General features: G+C 44.5%; 1 protein-coding gene across 3 annotated transcripts in view; it reads left to right on the top strand.

Moving 5' to 3' along the window:
- The window catches only part of rbms3 (RNA binding motif, single stranded interacting protein), a 267,760-nt gene that overhangs the window by 180,432 nt on the left and 70,700 nt on the right, over positions 1-16,628 (top strand). The window lies entirely within an intron of this gene.

Here is a 16,628-nt window from a genome sequence, read left to right as displayed (position 1 = left end):
TCAAGACGCTGACCCTGAACCTTTTCCGGTGCTACGTTATGACCCACGTTGAAGTTCCTTGAGATGCTACACCTGTTGTCCACAGAATTCTGTAGCTTTCAAGCAGCTAAAATGGAGAAGTTTGGAAAATCTGCTGGCTACGTTATAGTTTGAAAACTCCAGGCGCAAGACGTTTGGATTTGAACACACGGTCGCTCGTATTTGTGTCCTAATTTGTTGACTTGCCTACCAGAGAAGAACACTTCCACAGTTCCACTTCATGACTGGTCAAATTAAAGAAATCCCTCATTTAATTCTTCACAGTTGCCTTTTGGTTATTTGTAATAAAGTATGTAAGTGTGCAAACGGTTTCAGAGTCGATAATCTGCTTCCTGTTAACACCTCCATGCACAGGCCCAGTGTAGGTGAAAGGTCGTGTGATGTGCTTTATTAGGTGTGTTGATATGAATGACATTAATACTGAAATGGAGCTGAAATGCTTGTTTGGACGGAGATTGTTCTAGTTTTAAAATTGAAAATATAATGGTATGTTTGTTCCTTCTTGACACAACACCACACAACATGGAGGCGTTAGGGACATTCCTTCATCACATTTACTTTTTCGTTGTTGCCTTATTTGCACAAAAAACACAACGTGAACATATTTCTTTACCATATCCATATATATGCACAAACTCACGTATCCTCTGTCATGGTGTCGGATGAAAGCCTGATTTGACAGCTGTGGCATCAAACAGCGGGCCCTGTTAATGATGCAGACACTCTCGCATTAAGTGCTCATTAGATGCCGTCCAGATAGCACGCTGATGAGCCAAGACGCTTTGTTGAAGGATTTACAAACTAGGCTGGTGTTCCCTGCATTATGCTGCTGTGTTTACTGTGCAGTGTTGTGCAGTGGGCCTCGGCGGCGAGTGGCAGCGGCGGCGTTGTGGGTGTTTTCGAACCTCTCTGATTTTTATCTCAGAAAATGATCTCCACTGCTGTCATGGCGGTGGCATTGACCAATTTCATAGTCTTCTTGAAAAGCGGTGATAAATGATGGAGTGCTTATGGAAATGCCGAAACCTGCAGGGACACGTGTGACAGTTAATTATCTGGTGACATAAAGCAGGTGTTGACACCGGATGACTGATGCTTATTCAAAGTCCTCTCTCACATGTGATGTTTCCTCGTCTCTCGCTCTCGACCCCTGATGACCTCTGGATAAGGTGACCCCTCTTCCATCTCGCAGGGTGCTCATCCTTCCCTCCATCTCCCTTCTTCTCCGTCCCCCCTGAGTCCAGAGTTCACTCACTCTGTCAACCTGTCATGTGGACACTGATGTCCCTGTCTCGGCTGCCAGGACCCATGACATCTGTCTAGACGCTTCTATGCCGTTGGCTTACAAACTAGGGACTCCTCCTCCTGATTACCAGCCATTGCTCCTCATTCCTCTCTTATTGTTGCTCCTGCACTTGCACTGTAAGTCTTTTACACTCTCACACGAAGCCTCCTGTGGGTTCATTGTGGTGCCATCATGGTGACGGAGCTCGGGATCACCCCTGTACACTCAGATTGAGTGTTTGCTGTTTTTCTCCATTCATTGTTCTTCCTTTTCCTTTCTCTTGAGGCTGGTGAGAGTCATGGGCCTGTGATTTACCTGCTTTTCATGAACGCACCGCCCGACACCAGCAGCTGTGATTTGATATTGTTCACATACTTGCTTTTGAAACAGGGTTATTCAAAGTTATGTGTATTAACTAAGTATTTAATTTGTAGGGTGCAAGGAAGGGTTACTGTCTTATAGTGTAGTCCTGCTTGGGCCACAGTTTTCTGTCCAAGCCCAAGAGAAAATTCAGGCACATGCTGTTTAAAGAAATCAATTAGATAGTCCTGTGACCACACTCGACCTGAACCTGAATAATATCAGTCCCTCCCCACGTCTCTTCACTGATTCTTATGTTGAGATAATGGCAGAAAAATGTGTGGCATTGTGAGGCAGCTTCTAAAACCTTCCTCCAATCCTTTTGCATTTGTTCAGTCAGCAAACGGTCAAAACATTTGAAAAGGACTGAATTTACTTCACCTACCTGAGATGACAAGAAGCAGAATAGACGTACACGTGAAAAATGGATTATTTTCTGCATCTGAAAGTGTGGGGAGGTTTATGAGAGTCTTTGTCTTGGCTTCACACACCTGAGTCAAGACTGATTTAGTGTTAACTCATAATACACAGTGTATCAGATTGTATGGTGGAGTCATACCAGCTTTACCAGTAGATTTTAACTGGGGCCATTGACTGAATTCATGAATTGAACATTTCCTTCTGGATTTGTTGAAGCTACAGCAGCGTCTTGTTTCATCCCCATTACATTTCACCGATACTCCACTCGAGCATCAATAAAAGCGCTGGGGTCGCCGGTTCTGTTATTACTGCATGTTTTATTTATTATTACTACCTTCCTAACTATTCTCTCCTCTTCTGGAACTCGTACTCTGTATCTCTCCCGTTCCATCCGTTTAATCCCTCCTCCCTTCCTTTCCGGAAAGAGGAAAACCATTAAGGAGAGTTTCCCCAAGTTTTCATAGAATCGGAGCGATGGAGACCCAGGGTGGGTCGTTACTTTGCTTCCACTGTATCATTAGTGTCCATAACAAACACATTATCTCCCGCTGCCCCCCCTCACCCCCCCCCCTCTTCCAGGCCATTTAGGGTGATAATTAGACTGTAACAAGCAGCCGTCCCCTTTATATAGGTCATCGAGTGCTAATGACGCTCTCACGGAAATACACAACAGAGATTGGCTCTGGGTTTCGGGATGTACTGTTTGCGATGGGTAAACAGAAGCACTTAGCTGCGGGAAATTATCAAAGAAAGCTTCTGCCGATCGGCAACATGGGGTTTTGGTAGTTTTGTACAGTACACAGGCCATTTATTCTTTAACACGGGTCCCTCACGTAACTGAAGATACTATGAGTTTGTCGGAAGTGCATACATGCAGATTTCACACAATTACCATTGCTTTCTAATTACACAGTACTCAGCCATCAGTGGTCCTGAAGGGAGGGTTGTCCCTTTGCTCGGGTGAAGTCACACGATAAAGTCGCAGTTTACTACCAAAATCCAAAATGTCTTCCTTGTGTTTAATGGTCGTTTTACTTCAATCTTTAGCTACACTGCCCCCCCGCGATTTATTGTGGTACTGTTCCATTTCGTCTGCTTTCAGAAGACATGCAAAACTAAAGACAAAAATGAGTTTGGTCACAAGACTCCATCCCTTACTTAATACATCAATGTCAAACTTACTGTGACATGTCGATATTATTTTTTGCACGTTAGAAATATTCGTATTAATTCTGTCACAACCGCATTGTGTCAAGACCAGTGCACCATGATGGAAATGTTCATGGCGAAGTCCAGATGTGAATTTATGCATATTAACCAGGACCCAGAGGCAGCTGTCAACAGAGCGGGAAACAAAAGAGCTCCTGTGTAGAACACATGGATCACATGTAATTATGAGCTGGTTTGTCAAAGCTGTCAGGTGCTTTCTTTTTTTGCGGGGGAGGGGGGGGTCATGTTTCATTAACACGTACAGGAAATGTCCCTCCATTTATTCTCTCTCTCACAATTATCACAAATAAGCCTCCATATGGTAAAACCTAATTTAAAGAGATTTCATTCCGGGGCATGCTATAAACTGAGTCGCTATAATTTGTATTTCTTTGTTTGCGAATGTGATGTAATTATATGGTAAAGATTGTCATGTTAACCAACCAAGGAAATGTATTCAACATGTAATTAAACTCTATATGTAGCTACAAGAAAAGGACATGGATCAATAATTAGAGTTTTAATTGAGGCATTATGTTTTCTATTGTGTCTGACAGGAACATAATACAATGACTGAATTTAGAATAAAAACTATTACAATCAGTAATTACTCAGTCCATGCACAGTATGTATTTGTCTGTGTGAATGGAGTCTGTGTATTTATTAGAAATCAAACCCTGATTCATCGCGGCTCTCTGCGCTCCGTGATGGAAAGGGAACTATTACTCCACATCACCGTTTTGTAATTGAAAATCATTGCATCAGTTCCACCGCGGAACCTGACTGATGTCACATAAATGTTGATTTGTTCTGAGTGGCGCTCTCCACAACAACACTTCCATTATTGCTGTTTTATTACTTTTGTTGTTGCTATTTTCCATTGAGAAATAATTCTTTAATATATATTTCAATATTTTCCTCGCCTCCGCCCCGCGCCTGCCGAAGGTATTTCTGCCGCGGTGAGACGTATGATGCTCACGCCGCTCGGTCGTTTCACATGGCAGCCTTAGTGTTCCCCGGTGAGTGGTGGCACATTAAGGAATAACAAATGAGTCCATGACCCAGGGTAGTTATTCAGGGTGTGTTTCGTGGGGCTGGCAAACAGCATATGCTATTTGCTCTGCAGTAGATTCATAAGTGAAAATTGCATTGCGCCTCCATTTGGAGAGCAGGTGATATGAGTGTGGAGGGGAAACAAAGAGATTGTCACTCGGCTGGTTCCTGATGACGCCGGAAGGCTCACACGTCCCGTCTGTCATCTTAACGCTGAACACGACTTGTCAACATATTGGATGAATCCGCCACTTTAACAAGAATGAAAAATGTGTGCAAGTGCTTGTATATTTCCGCGAGCTCTTCTACGCATGTGGAAGTGCATGCATGTGACTCTCCTCCCGTGTGTCTGTTAACTCTTCATCCACTGACCCAGCCGGTCTGTTGAGCAAATTCCTCACTTAACATCCACTGCCACAGCTCATTTGACCCATGCAACCCGGGGTTAACATGTATGGCGATTTTTACGATGCAGTGAACCCCCGTCAAGGGCAGCTCCGAGGTCTGTCTGAGAACGGCCTCCGCTCGGTGGAACAGCCCCTGAGAGGTGGAAGAGCGACCGTGGCATGCTGGACACACGCGGCCTTTTTAGGAGTTTTTTTAGAGCAGAGGTCCCTGTGCAGTGTATCTGTGATCTCGGAAAACCACCGAGCAGTCGTACCCAACCTCTTCCGTCTGGTGTCCCCTCGCAGCCTGCACCGACAGGCTCAATTACCCCTCATTATACCCCGTCCATAGAATAGATAGCCTCAAGTAATTGTTACCACAGTACATTGCTGACACATGTTGTTACATTCAAAACATGATGGTTGTAAAAACTGGTCAAATTTAGCCAGAGACTCTTAATTTGGTGTCAGTTCTCACTTAGAGAAGCTAAAGTTGTTGTGACATTGAATCATGAAGATTTCCCTCGTGGTCGTGAAGCTAAGAGCACATCTGTTGTGGTGTGAGAGCTTTATTCAGTAAGACAACACAGATGTGCCTGTTTGAATTTTGTTTGAAGATTATTTTGAGTAGTTGAATTACGTACTAAAGAATCTAAATCCCGACTCCTCCACATAGCTGAGTGAAAAGACCAAACCCAACGTGAACGGCCGTAACAAAGTGTGAAGTGGACAGTCATCATAGAAAATGAAAAACATGCTCACTAGAGGGAACTCACTTTTACACGTCTATTTACGTGTGTGCACAATTGTCCTGTGATGAAAATCAATGAGCCTAAACAAAAGCAGCCTGGTATGTTTTTCTTTTTAAAGCATGTATTCCCACAAGGCCACGACGAAAAGGAACACGCAGAACGTTACCACAACACGAGCTCCCGGCGGACGGGAAGAATGTCTTTTATGGGTGACTGGAGGAAGTACACTTTGTGCTCCGGCAGATATCAAAGCCTCAGTTTTGGCACGTTGCCGTCCACAGGATGTCACGTGTCCTCTCATCTCGGCACAAAGTAAAAGGATCAAGTGTCCTCAACTGTGTGTGGACTCCACGGAGAGAGAGAGAGGAAATTACTGTAACAGGGATTTGACGAGAGAGGATTTGAAAAGTAAAAACTTTGCAGAGGTTAAAGATTTTAACGGACAAAAAGGCGAAAGAGACGGGAAAGAGGAGCGGAAGTGAGAGATCTTGAGTGAAAAGTCATCCATAATTTATAAATACTTTAGGTTCTCTGCAAGTGTTGGTCAATAGTGCAAATCAAACAGCTCGCCACCATTTTTCCTTTTAACACCCCCCCCTCCGCATCTTCTCCGAAAAACCAGAACCATCGCCAGCACTCTCCGCCTCCACATGATGTCAGCCAGGAGGAATTCAATCTCACAAATGATATCATGAATGATGCATGACTCAGAGAAATGCATTTACCCCGGTCTAAGTCACAATGAGCTGTTGTTGCGAACGCCCGTAATGCAAGAAATGCAACGGTTATGGTGATGAAAACGTATTATGAAACCTGGAAAGACATCCGCGAATGTTGTCGCCTCCGGAGCCCGAGGGATCGCGACCGGAGACACAACCTCGGCTCGGGCGGAAATTCTCCAATATTCCTGCAGACGGAGGATGAATTTGTCGCCGGGTCCTCGGGGAGCGTTGAAAACAGCATCCAGCTTCCGTGTGCTGATTCCCATTTATACCGTGCGTTCGCAGATTTCCTCTCCTTGAGCTGGAGCACGGGGGTGAGGCCAGCGCGCCCGTCTCCCATGTTAATAATGGATATATGATATGAGCTCCACATGAAATTTTAATCTCTGGAATATTAGCTCACCGAGGGAGATACAAAATCAAATCAGGGGGTCGTGATTAAGCGGGTGAAGCCCATATCGACCCATTTAAATTCACATTAACCCGGCATCAAAATGTATGAACCATGACATTGATGGCAGACATAATTTATTGGTGTTATGCCGGCTTTGCAAAGTGAAGGTGTGATCCCTCCATCACACATCTGAAAGAGGGGAAGGAGACACTTGATGTGTTAGTTAAGTTTTCGTAGAGGCTCGGAAATGTCGAGGGAAACTGATGGTGACGTTCTTTAACTTTCTTTATTGGAAAATACCACAATCAACAATGAATTACTCCTATTTACAAGTATTAAGTAACTAAAATTCAATTAAATCAGAATAAAAATCAGTTGCTCAGATCACTTTGCATGTTTAGAAAGGGATTTATGTATATGAGATTCTTTTAGGGATCTGTGAGGAAGCACTAAGAGGCAAACTGAAAAATGTAAGATTTGTTGAGAAGGACAAAAATACAGACCAACAACAGCACGACTTGTTTTCAGAGTCTGAAGCGGCCAGTGTATGTGACACTTCAGAATTTAACCTTCAACGTTCCTGGGCCTTAATTCACACCACGGTTAAATGTCCCAGTGAAGGACAAACCAAACGCCAGCTTTGCGCCATAGCACTCCCTGTGCCCTATGCCGGATGAATATTTTAGCGACAGTGCCAGCAGAGAGCAGGCCCAGCTGAGAGAGAGAGAGAGAGAGAGAGAGAGAGAGAGAGAGAGAGAGAGTAAAACAAAGCCCCTCCGCTGTGTTCGCACACTCAAAGGCTCAATAATGTATCACCCACTTTTGTTCCTTACACAGCATCTATCATCTCAGCATAATACAGAGTAGCTAGAAAGCCATTTTCCAGAAGCAGTAATAGGACAAAGATTGACAATGTGTGTATTTGTGTGGGTACATGTGCACTTGTGTATGTGTGTGTGTGTGTGAGAGTTAATGCAACTTTGAGATGTGGTGCCGTGCAGGAGCAGTGTGTGTAATTATGTGAGTGAATGAGTGTAGGACACACTTACTTGTCATTGGCTTGGATTGCACTCATGGGAAGAATTCTGTAGCTGGATAATGTGATGTATTAAGCTGTGCTCTGCCGCAACGTATGGTAATCTGTACGATTTCTTTTTTATTTAATCAGGTAACATTGTATCCCAGCCAGATGGAACGCTGCACGAGCAAGGTGAACCTCTAATCTTTGGCTCCTGAGCTTTGTACTTTGCTTTATTATTCCAATTTTCTGTATCTTATGAAAAAAGAAATGTGAAAAACTTCATGATGAAGCTTTGAGTCGGATTCTCCTGCAGCTGCTCCGACCAATCAATCATGTGAGCATCCTAATGTGAACAAATGAACAGATTGATCCGTGAGGTAGTTTACAGTGAGGATTAGGCTGACTGTCGATATGGCAACACACAGGAGAGACCAGGTAATTGTTTTTTAAAACGTAAGATGAAGAGCCTGTGTAAGAAAATGTGCATTATAATGCACTGGTCATCCTTCTCTGTCCTATTATATCAAATATCATAGAGTCAGTTTTACAAATTGACTTACGTGTTTCCATTAATTGCACCAAACCCATTGATCCACAAGCTTCTGGGCTAATAGCATTGTAAAATTCAGTTTCTACAATTATTTGTCACAATCGGCTTAGATGGTTGTTGCAGAATATAGAACCTAGAACCACAGTCAGTAGAGAGAGAACCTCAGCCAAGGCCCAATAATGGAGTACTGCCTGTTAAGTTCAAGGTCGTACACAGGAAGTTTCCCCTGAGCTGAGCTAAGTGGATACGAAGACAAAAACATGGATAAAAATGCCAAAAATATCACAAAATAAAGTTTCTAAACTTGGCAGAGGTAGAAAAACATTTCCACTCTCAGACACGGAGAGATGGGATTCTTCAGATTTGTTGAAGTGTCTGCTTCTCCTGCTTCCAGACAAAATGCTCCTGTCATGCTGCCACTCACACTCACACGTTTCCGATACAACAGAGCCTCCGACATTCAGGCTGATCCAACACACACCTGGATCAATGCTGGATCAGTTCTCTCATCTTCTCACGTCCACATGACGATAGTCACACACTGATAGATTTGAAATCCGTGCAACATTTTACTAGATAACACAACAGGGTTCACATCCCAAACTGCTGCCCACTGAGCTGATTCAAATGATGAATCCGAGTGAAGATGATATCTGTAGCAGAAGAATTCAATTTATTTCCGTTCTTTAAGCCCCGGCAAACGTGTCCCTCCACAGTATATTTACAGTCTTTATCTTAAACCGCTGCCAACACCCATTTATCACCGCGCTGTTAAATCCGTGCTCGAGTGTCAGGTGGTTCAGGCTGTTTGTTCAGACATAATATGGTAATTGCAGTGAAAATGGCCGCCCTGGGTGATGGCATGTATCCGCTGCCGAGCAGACCTTTTGTTTTCCAACAGAAGGTTTGAATCAGGGATGTGGATTTCGTCACATTTCGAAACATGCTGCTCTGTGATGGAGCGAGTCTGGGTCGGAGACGTTCGTGCGTATGTCAGGCTACATTCTGTGTTTGTGTATATCGCGGCGTGTTTACATCGGATTCAGAGCGAGAACTCCCGCCTGGGAAGTTTCACCATATGTCTGACTTTGACAAATACATGTAATCATCGGAGGGAGCACACTTTGAACCTGTGTTCAAAATGTTTTCGTACAAAGGCAGGATGGATAAATAACGGGTAATCTGTTCAATGCACAGCAATTAGCAAAAATCTGACTTTCCCACGGAACTCTGGCCCGGACCAGTAAGCATTGTGTACATTGTGTACACTGGTTCTTTCAAGTTTCCTGCTACTTGGCTTTGCTGAACCATATGATGTATTCAGACATGAACTCTTGGACGCATTGAAAACAACAGGAACATTTCGCTGAACATTCAGAGAAGGACTGATATCTGGGTAGTGCCAAAATCTCTGGAATCTCATTGTCTTTATTGGCATCTTCTACACGTGTGGTACCTCTTTATCATCGAGGGATGTTTGTATTCTTTCAGTTTCTCGTCACGTGTGAGAAACTGTAATTTTCCTTCTGTATTGACACTCAGGCTCAGATGTTCTCTGGACATGTGATAAGGAGGTTTGCAGGAAAAGATCCGTCAAATTATCCGAGCAACTGAGTTTTGCCTTCTCACATTCCGACCCTCTGGAAGATGTCGGGACTTTAGTCTGAAAGCATCTTTGTACGATGTGTATCTGCAGGTGAACGGCAGCAGTGGACTGACTCAGGCTGTGTTACATCTTGGATGTGGAAATAAGGTTTGAAGATCAGTGTCATGACACCGACAGAATGTGAGATTTGAAGAAAGGGAATGATTACTTCTTTGTAGTTTTACCTTTTTTTTATCTCCCAATTCTCCGGCCTCTCACAAATTAAACTCAAACCTTTTGAAGTGAGTCGATGTGCTCATATGCTTCTCCCCCTCTCCAACCGCCCCCCCGATCCCACATCCCTCTACTACTTCCTTCCACTCGGTGGGCCCGCTTGTCTTTCTGAATGCTTTCTGCAGACTCAGGCTCCCACAGCAGCATCTGACTGCAGATCCTCAACCTACATACAAGAGCACAGGAACGCTCCCTGAGGCATCTGAAAACTTGTCAGCAACACAATCCTCGCAGCAGCAACACACAACTACGGCTTCCTCCAACCAGACAACACTGAACCCCATTGTCTCTGGCTTTAATTGTGCTGCTCCAGGCTGCTGGTTAGTCACACAACAGGCCAGAGTGGCATACCTGAGGGAAGTGAGTAGTGTGCCGTTATATACCGAGGATTGGCAACTGCATACACACTTACACACACACACACACACACACACACACACACACACACACACACACACACACACACATACCCTCGTCAAGTGTTCATCAGTGCTTAAAGGAGCAGCGGCGAAGCCCTGTAGAGCCAATTACACGTACAGCTCTAATCTCCCGAGCAAGCTGAATGGATGGAGAGGGAGAGGATTGGAGGAAGAGGAGAGTATGAAGGGTGGAGGAGACAGGGTGTGGAAGAGGAAGAGGAAGGGATTGATGGGAAAATTAAAGCCCCTTTTACGCTGGTCAGAAAACAAGCTAGCAACCGCTAACATCTGCCGTTTGTCGACTATGAGAATGCAAACAATCTGCATTTCTTCTCAGGTCAAATGACTCTGCAGTCGACACCAGTTGTTATCCTATCGGCAATCAGAATCAGAATCACAATCAGAATGTATTTATTGCCTAGTAGGTTTACACCTACCTGGAATTTGCTCTGGTTATTGGTGCAGACAATGAACATAGAAACATAAAAACCCAATAAATACACCACACATAAGAAAAACTATAATAATAATAAAAAAACAATATATATTTACTCACTATTTACTTCTTATTTACTCACTTTTTCTAATATTTATACAAGGTAGCATTTATTTAGACATAAACATATCTATATAAAAATATATAAAAGATAAAAGATATAAAAAGTGAAGTGCAAAAATCAAAACAGTGAACAGTGTCAAATTGCAATATGCAATGTAATACAGTATAATATAATAAAATACAATATAAAATAAATGATGGAAACCTAACACCTGGGTGGAATGCGCTGATTCGCTCTTCTGTAGTTTATCCGTCCAGATGCTGACGCTGCAATTTTTTCTGCTCAACGATATGAGATCCACCGAACCTCCGGTCGTTAGCGTTTAAGTAGCCGTGAACGTTTGTGTGTTTTTCACATCTTGGAGACAACGTCCGGCAGTGGATTCGTTTTTTTCTTTGTTTCATGCAAAAAAATTGCAACGGTGGCAAAACAAGCGAGGTGAGAGAGAGACTCTCAGTGTTCGACAGATTCCTGACATGGAACAAGACTCACCAGGGGAAGATCATCAGAGAGGAGAACTCCTCTACTGGCAATGGGAAAGAAGTTTAACGTCTTTCTTGTTGGCGTGAAAGAGAAGGGAGGGAAGTGTGTAGGTGGAATGGAAAAGCTGCTGGAGTGAGTGAGTAACAAATGAGAGGCAGAGCTGGAGTCATCAGGGGTCATAGGAGGCTAGAAACAGACAGAATGGGGTAAAGGAATCCGAGGGAAACGTGTTGACGTGTTACCGAGGGCAACCCGGAGCCTGAACACAGCATTAGATGCAGTGCCCCCCCCCAGTCAACACACACACATCTACCTGTCTCTCTTCTCTCAGTTTAATGGATGCAGCCCTGAGATCCCCATCGGCGGAACGTAGACTTCTAACACTCAACGTCTCTTCTCCCTCAAGCGTTTGTCAGAAGCCGACGAGGATCTTCTCCTTTAATGTCTTCTATCTATCTGCTCGTCATGTCGGCTCTCTCTCTCTCTCTCTCTTTCTTACCTTCTGTTCCTCTTTCACCTTTTGCACTGTGATCACTGTAATTCCTATTCTCCCTGTTTTCTTTTTGCTTAGCCCACATCCTTTCCCCTCTCTCTCTCTCTCGCTCTCTCTCTCTCTCTGTTAATACTCCCTCTCCTCCCCCCCTGTAGCATGGTAATGTTCTCAGATATTACAGTGGGGTAAACAGAGCCGGGTGTCGAAATGAAATAACTGCTACAGGCCTGTCAGCTCCAGCGAGGGGCCCATCCGTCAGCGGGAAATGACACGTCGGCCCCCCCCTCCTCCTCCTGACACACACACACACACACACTCACTTGGATTCCTTGTGTCCTCCTGGTGGCAAGGTGAAGGAATTATACTCATCAAGGGCCCTGTGCCGCCCGGAGCGTTTCCATTAACCTTCTACAACGCTGGTCAATGGCGAGCGGATTCAACGCCACTCAAGACGCACACATGGCTCCTGGGAGACGTACATAAAAGCAAATTGAGACATAGGCACACAATTACAATATATTTTATTTTATATCCCCACACACACACACACACCATAATTAATCTGGTTTATACACAGGTGCACACGAGCGCACACACACACACCTCAATTACCGTTTCATTCACGGCCTGACAGCGGAGCATGTGCGACGGCTGCTGACATTAAAGGAAATTAAATCTCCCCTCGTGGAATGGGCCGGCCCATCTCACCGCCCCCCCCCACTCCCGTTTCCACTCCTCCACGTAACCTTCTCATCTGGGTATTTAGGGCTTTGTGGTGCGGAACGTCATCAAAGAGAAAATTTAGCGAAGGCGGCCGTGTAGAGACCAGGCCTCCCCATGATAATCCCCCCACCCCCCCTTCTCTACTATTAGCCGCACACACAAATTACCGCTTCATGTTCCGTCGTATTCTTTCGCCGTGTGTACCGTCACGCTTATAGAAGCAAGCGCTAATACACACACGCACACACACACGCACCCGGGTATCACTGACTTCTACCACAGCGAGTGAGTCAGGCAGTTAACTCTTTGATCCGGGCCTCCCGTCTGCGCTGGAACACGAAGCCGATTTGACATAATCCTTAAAAACATCGGCTGACATCACCGGTGAAACTCAAAGAGAAGCAGCTCCACGCAGCGAAGGGACTTACACCAGCAGAGTGACACGTGTACTGTCGAATTCAACGGGCAGATTTAATTAAAAGTCTCATTCGCGGCCAAATCCTGTGTTTGTACAAACTTGTGCGTGAGCTTGTTATGGAAATTTCTATACCAAGGACAAGCAAAACAATTATCAATCTGGAAGTTTAACTCAACAACTGTAGTCGTGGCTCAAAGCTCATAACATGGTGAAAGTTACGAGACAATGGCAGCGGGTGGTAGAGCGGGGGTTCTCCAACACGAAGGTTGCCGGTTCATATCCCACCCTTCCCCATCTGCATGCCGAAGTGTCCTTGGCAAGATACTGAAGCCCTAAATGGCCCCTCATAAATGATGAGTGTACTATGTAAGTCGCTTTGGACAAAAGCGTCAGCTTGTAATAATGTAATGAACAAAGGGAGATTCATACATTTAAACTGGTTGAACTCCTCCTCACACAGGAGAAAATTGTGGTCCAATCAGCTCCCTGGATTTACTGACAGAATGGTCAGACACATGGTCTCCATCGGTATACAGGTGATCTGCTTTGGAGTCTACAAGACAATGACGTGTGAATGTGCTCGGACGACCTGAGAGACTCTTGGTGTGAAAACATCTTCCTCTCATACCTGACGTCTCCGGCAGTCACACCCGAGAACCCATCTGCTCCGTCTCCTTCAGTCACACCCTGCCGTGTGCTTAGCCACACCTCTAAGTTTATGAGCAACTCCCCTGACTTAAAGTCTAAACCACATTTGTCATTACATTATACTTGTCTGTTATTTCATTAAACATATCTAAATACAGAAATTCCCACTACAAGCTCTTTCTCCGTCGCTCTGAAGAATTTAACTGTGACAAACCTGCAATGGAAGGGTGGAAGGGGAGAGGGGGGGGGGGTTTCATTTGCACTGAAGTTTGGTAATTGAGTTCCTGGTTGAAAGGAGAAATAGCTGCAGTTTTCCCGCTTTTCTTCACATCGGGCACCGGCTTTCTCCCGAAGGCTTTAATCAGATCAAACATGTCCTGCCAGATAAGACGGCTAATTAATCAGGGGAGGGACCAGTCGTCTTCTTCTCCTCCGACAGATGGAGCGATGGAGGCAGGACGCCCGGTGGAGGCACTTCCTCTCCTCCTCCTTCACCTCCTCCTCTCGCCGTCAACAGAAAACAGAAGACAGAGCGAGGCAGCGTCGCCGGTGGCAGAGCACAGAGAGGCTGTAAAGATTCTCAAAGACACTGTTTACCTGCCGCTGTTCCATCTCCGCAGCACCCCCCCCCCCCCCGACTGAGAGGGAGACCGACTCGTGAAGCTGCTGTTTGCTATGCTGCAGCAGGAAGAAGATCACTGGAATTCCATGTTTCTCATCTTTTTAACGCGTTTCTTTGAGGCAAAGTCAACTGATTTTCAGCATAAATAAACTCTGCTGACAGATTACAAGCACGGTTGTGGTTTGGAAAAGCAAAAAACCTCCTATGTCTTTAACCTGTGTGCAGATTGTGTTAATTTAATTTCTGTGGGTGAAAGTCGTTTCCACCTTGTCCCTGCTTCTCCTTCCAGTTTTTAAAGTTTATGAGACTGGACATGGCCGATCAAACTTAACCACTCCTGAACTAATGGAATGAATATTTTATCATATAAAATAATTCCATAAATTTTTATAGGTAGGAGTCCTGCTAAATTGATATTCTTATTAAGGAGAGACTCGGTGGCCTCCCTTATTATTAGGGTATAGATCCCGACCATTCCACGGATCACTGCTTTTCTACAACGCTCCTTGTAAAGTTCCCTTTCACTGCCTAAGTTATTGGTCCAAAGTGGATTAAAATGTAACACACTCAGAGGCTGTTATTGACAAGGGCGAGAATGGAATTTAGTTTCCATTTGCATTAAAGAGTTCAGAATGGCAGCTTCAGAAGATCCGTTCAAAGTTATCAGTTTGATTTACGGAATCGTTCAGGGGTCTGACTTGAAAATAAACTGACCCCATGTTGGAAATAGAGTTGTACCAAGTTAAGAGCTGATTGAATAGTAACTAACGACCTGGTTTTGAGGAAGCATTAAATATAAAATTGATATGTTGGGAAAGAAAACACCAACTTGTATAGTTTCCTGAGTATAACATAATTAAAGACCAGGCTGACACAATGTCGTTTCATGCTTAATTTAGAGCCTGACATGATGGATGGATGCAGGGATGGATGATTGGCGTATATGGTGACTGCTTGCCTCAGTGACTAATTGACTGATGGGACCAGGCTGCTGTTTCCAGCTGTTCTGCCGTGGAGCGCACCCGGCCCCCCCGGTTACCTCGGGCTCAGCCCACCACGAGCTGTGCAGCTGCGAGCGGCCCCTGGTGGGCGCTACACAGGAAACTCCACCAGACACTGCACGCCTTCCCTTCTTCTCTTTCTATCCCTCTTTCTCTTAATCCCTAATCATAACACCCGTGTGGAGGAAATCCACCCAGAGGACTCCGATATATACAACATGCAAATCTCCACTCGCACATGTGTTGTGTGCATACTTTTGCTTTCACACTCACATGGAGCCAGCACAGATGTCGGAGCATCCATATTGCATGCGAGCAGATGAATGTGTGTGTGTGTGTGTGTGTGTGTGTGTGTGTGTGTGTGTGTGTGTGTGTGTGTGTGTGTGTGTGTGTGTGTGTGTGTGTGTGTGTGTGTGTGTGTGTGTGTGTGTGTGTGTGTGTGTGTGTGTGTGTGTGTGTGTGTGTGTGTGTCAGCGAAGCCCAAACGTCAGGAGAGATCAGCCACAGTTTGGTTTCACTGTTGCGACACGAAGCCGATGATATACAGCAGGGGTTTTCAACCGGTGGTCCGCGGCACCCTGGTGGTCCGTGACTGCATTGCAGGGGGTCCGCAAAACTCGCTTTGATATTTCAACACATTTCCATATTACTCTTGAATATAGTGAAAAATAATCTAAATTTCTAAAATAATATAAAGGTGCTGGTGATCATGAGGTTAAACTAAAGTAGGCCTCAATTGTTTGTGTGATATTGTATGATATTCATTTGTGACATATTCTGCATTACTGTCATCTGTCATCTTCCCTCTTCAGTTGTAGCCCCAGTTTATGTTGATTGTTATTGATCACCGTTACTTTAACGTTCTCTCAACATGTCGGCTACATGTCTGTACATTTAAGTCATGAACGTTATATATTGATGTACATACGGTTCTGAGATGCAGTACAACTACAAACTGCATTTTAATTGTTTTTAATTCTTAAGCACTGAGAATCAACCGTTTTTGTTGTTTTTTCACAGATTTTTCTAGATTTGTTTGAGGTTTTTAAATAAAACCAACATGGAAAACCAAATGTTAAAACTGCCTTAGGCACGCGCGTGCGAAGGCACATAAGTGGGCCACGGATTACTTCCTAGTCAGAATGGTGGTCCCTGGGACAAAACCAGTTGAAAACCCCTGATATACAGTAT

Source organism: Limanda limanda, chromosome 19 (genome assembly GCF_963576545.1).
Source record: "Limanda limanda chromosome 19, fLimLim1.1, whole genome shotgun sequence".
NCBI lineage: Eukaryota > Metazoa > Chordata > Actinopteri > Pleuronectiformes > Pleuronectidae > Limanda > Limanda limanda.
This window is presented reverse-complemented; position numbering and strand designations above follow the sequence as displayed.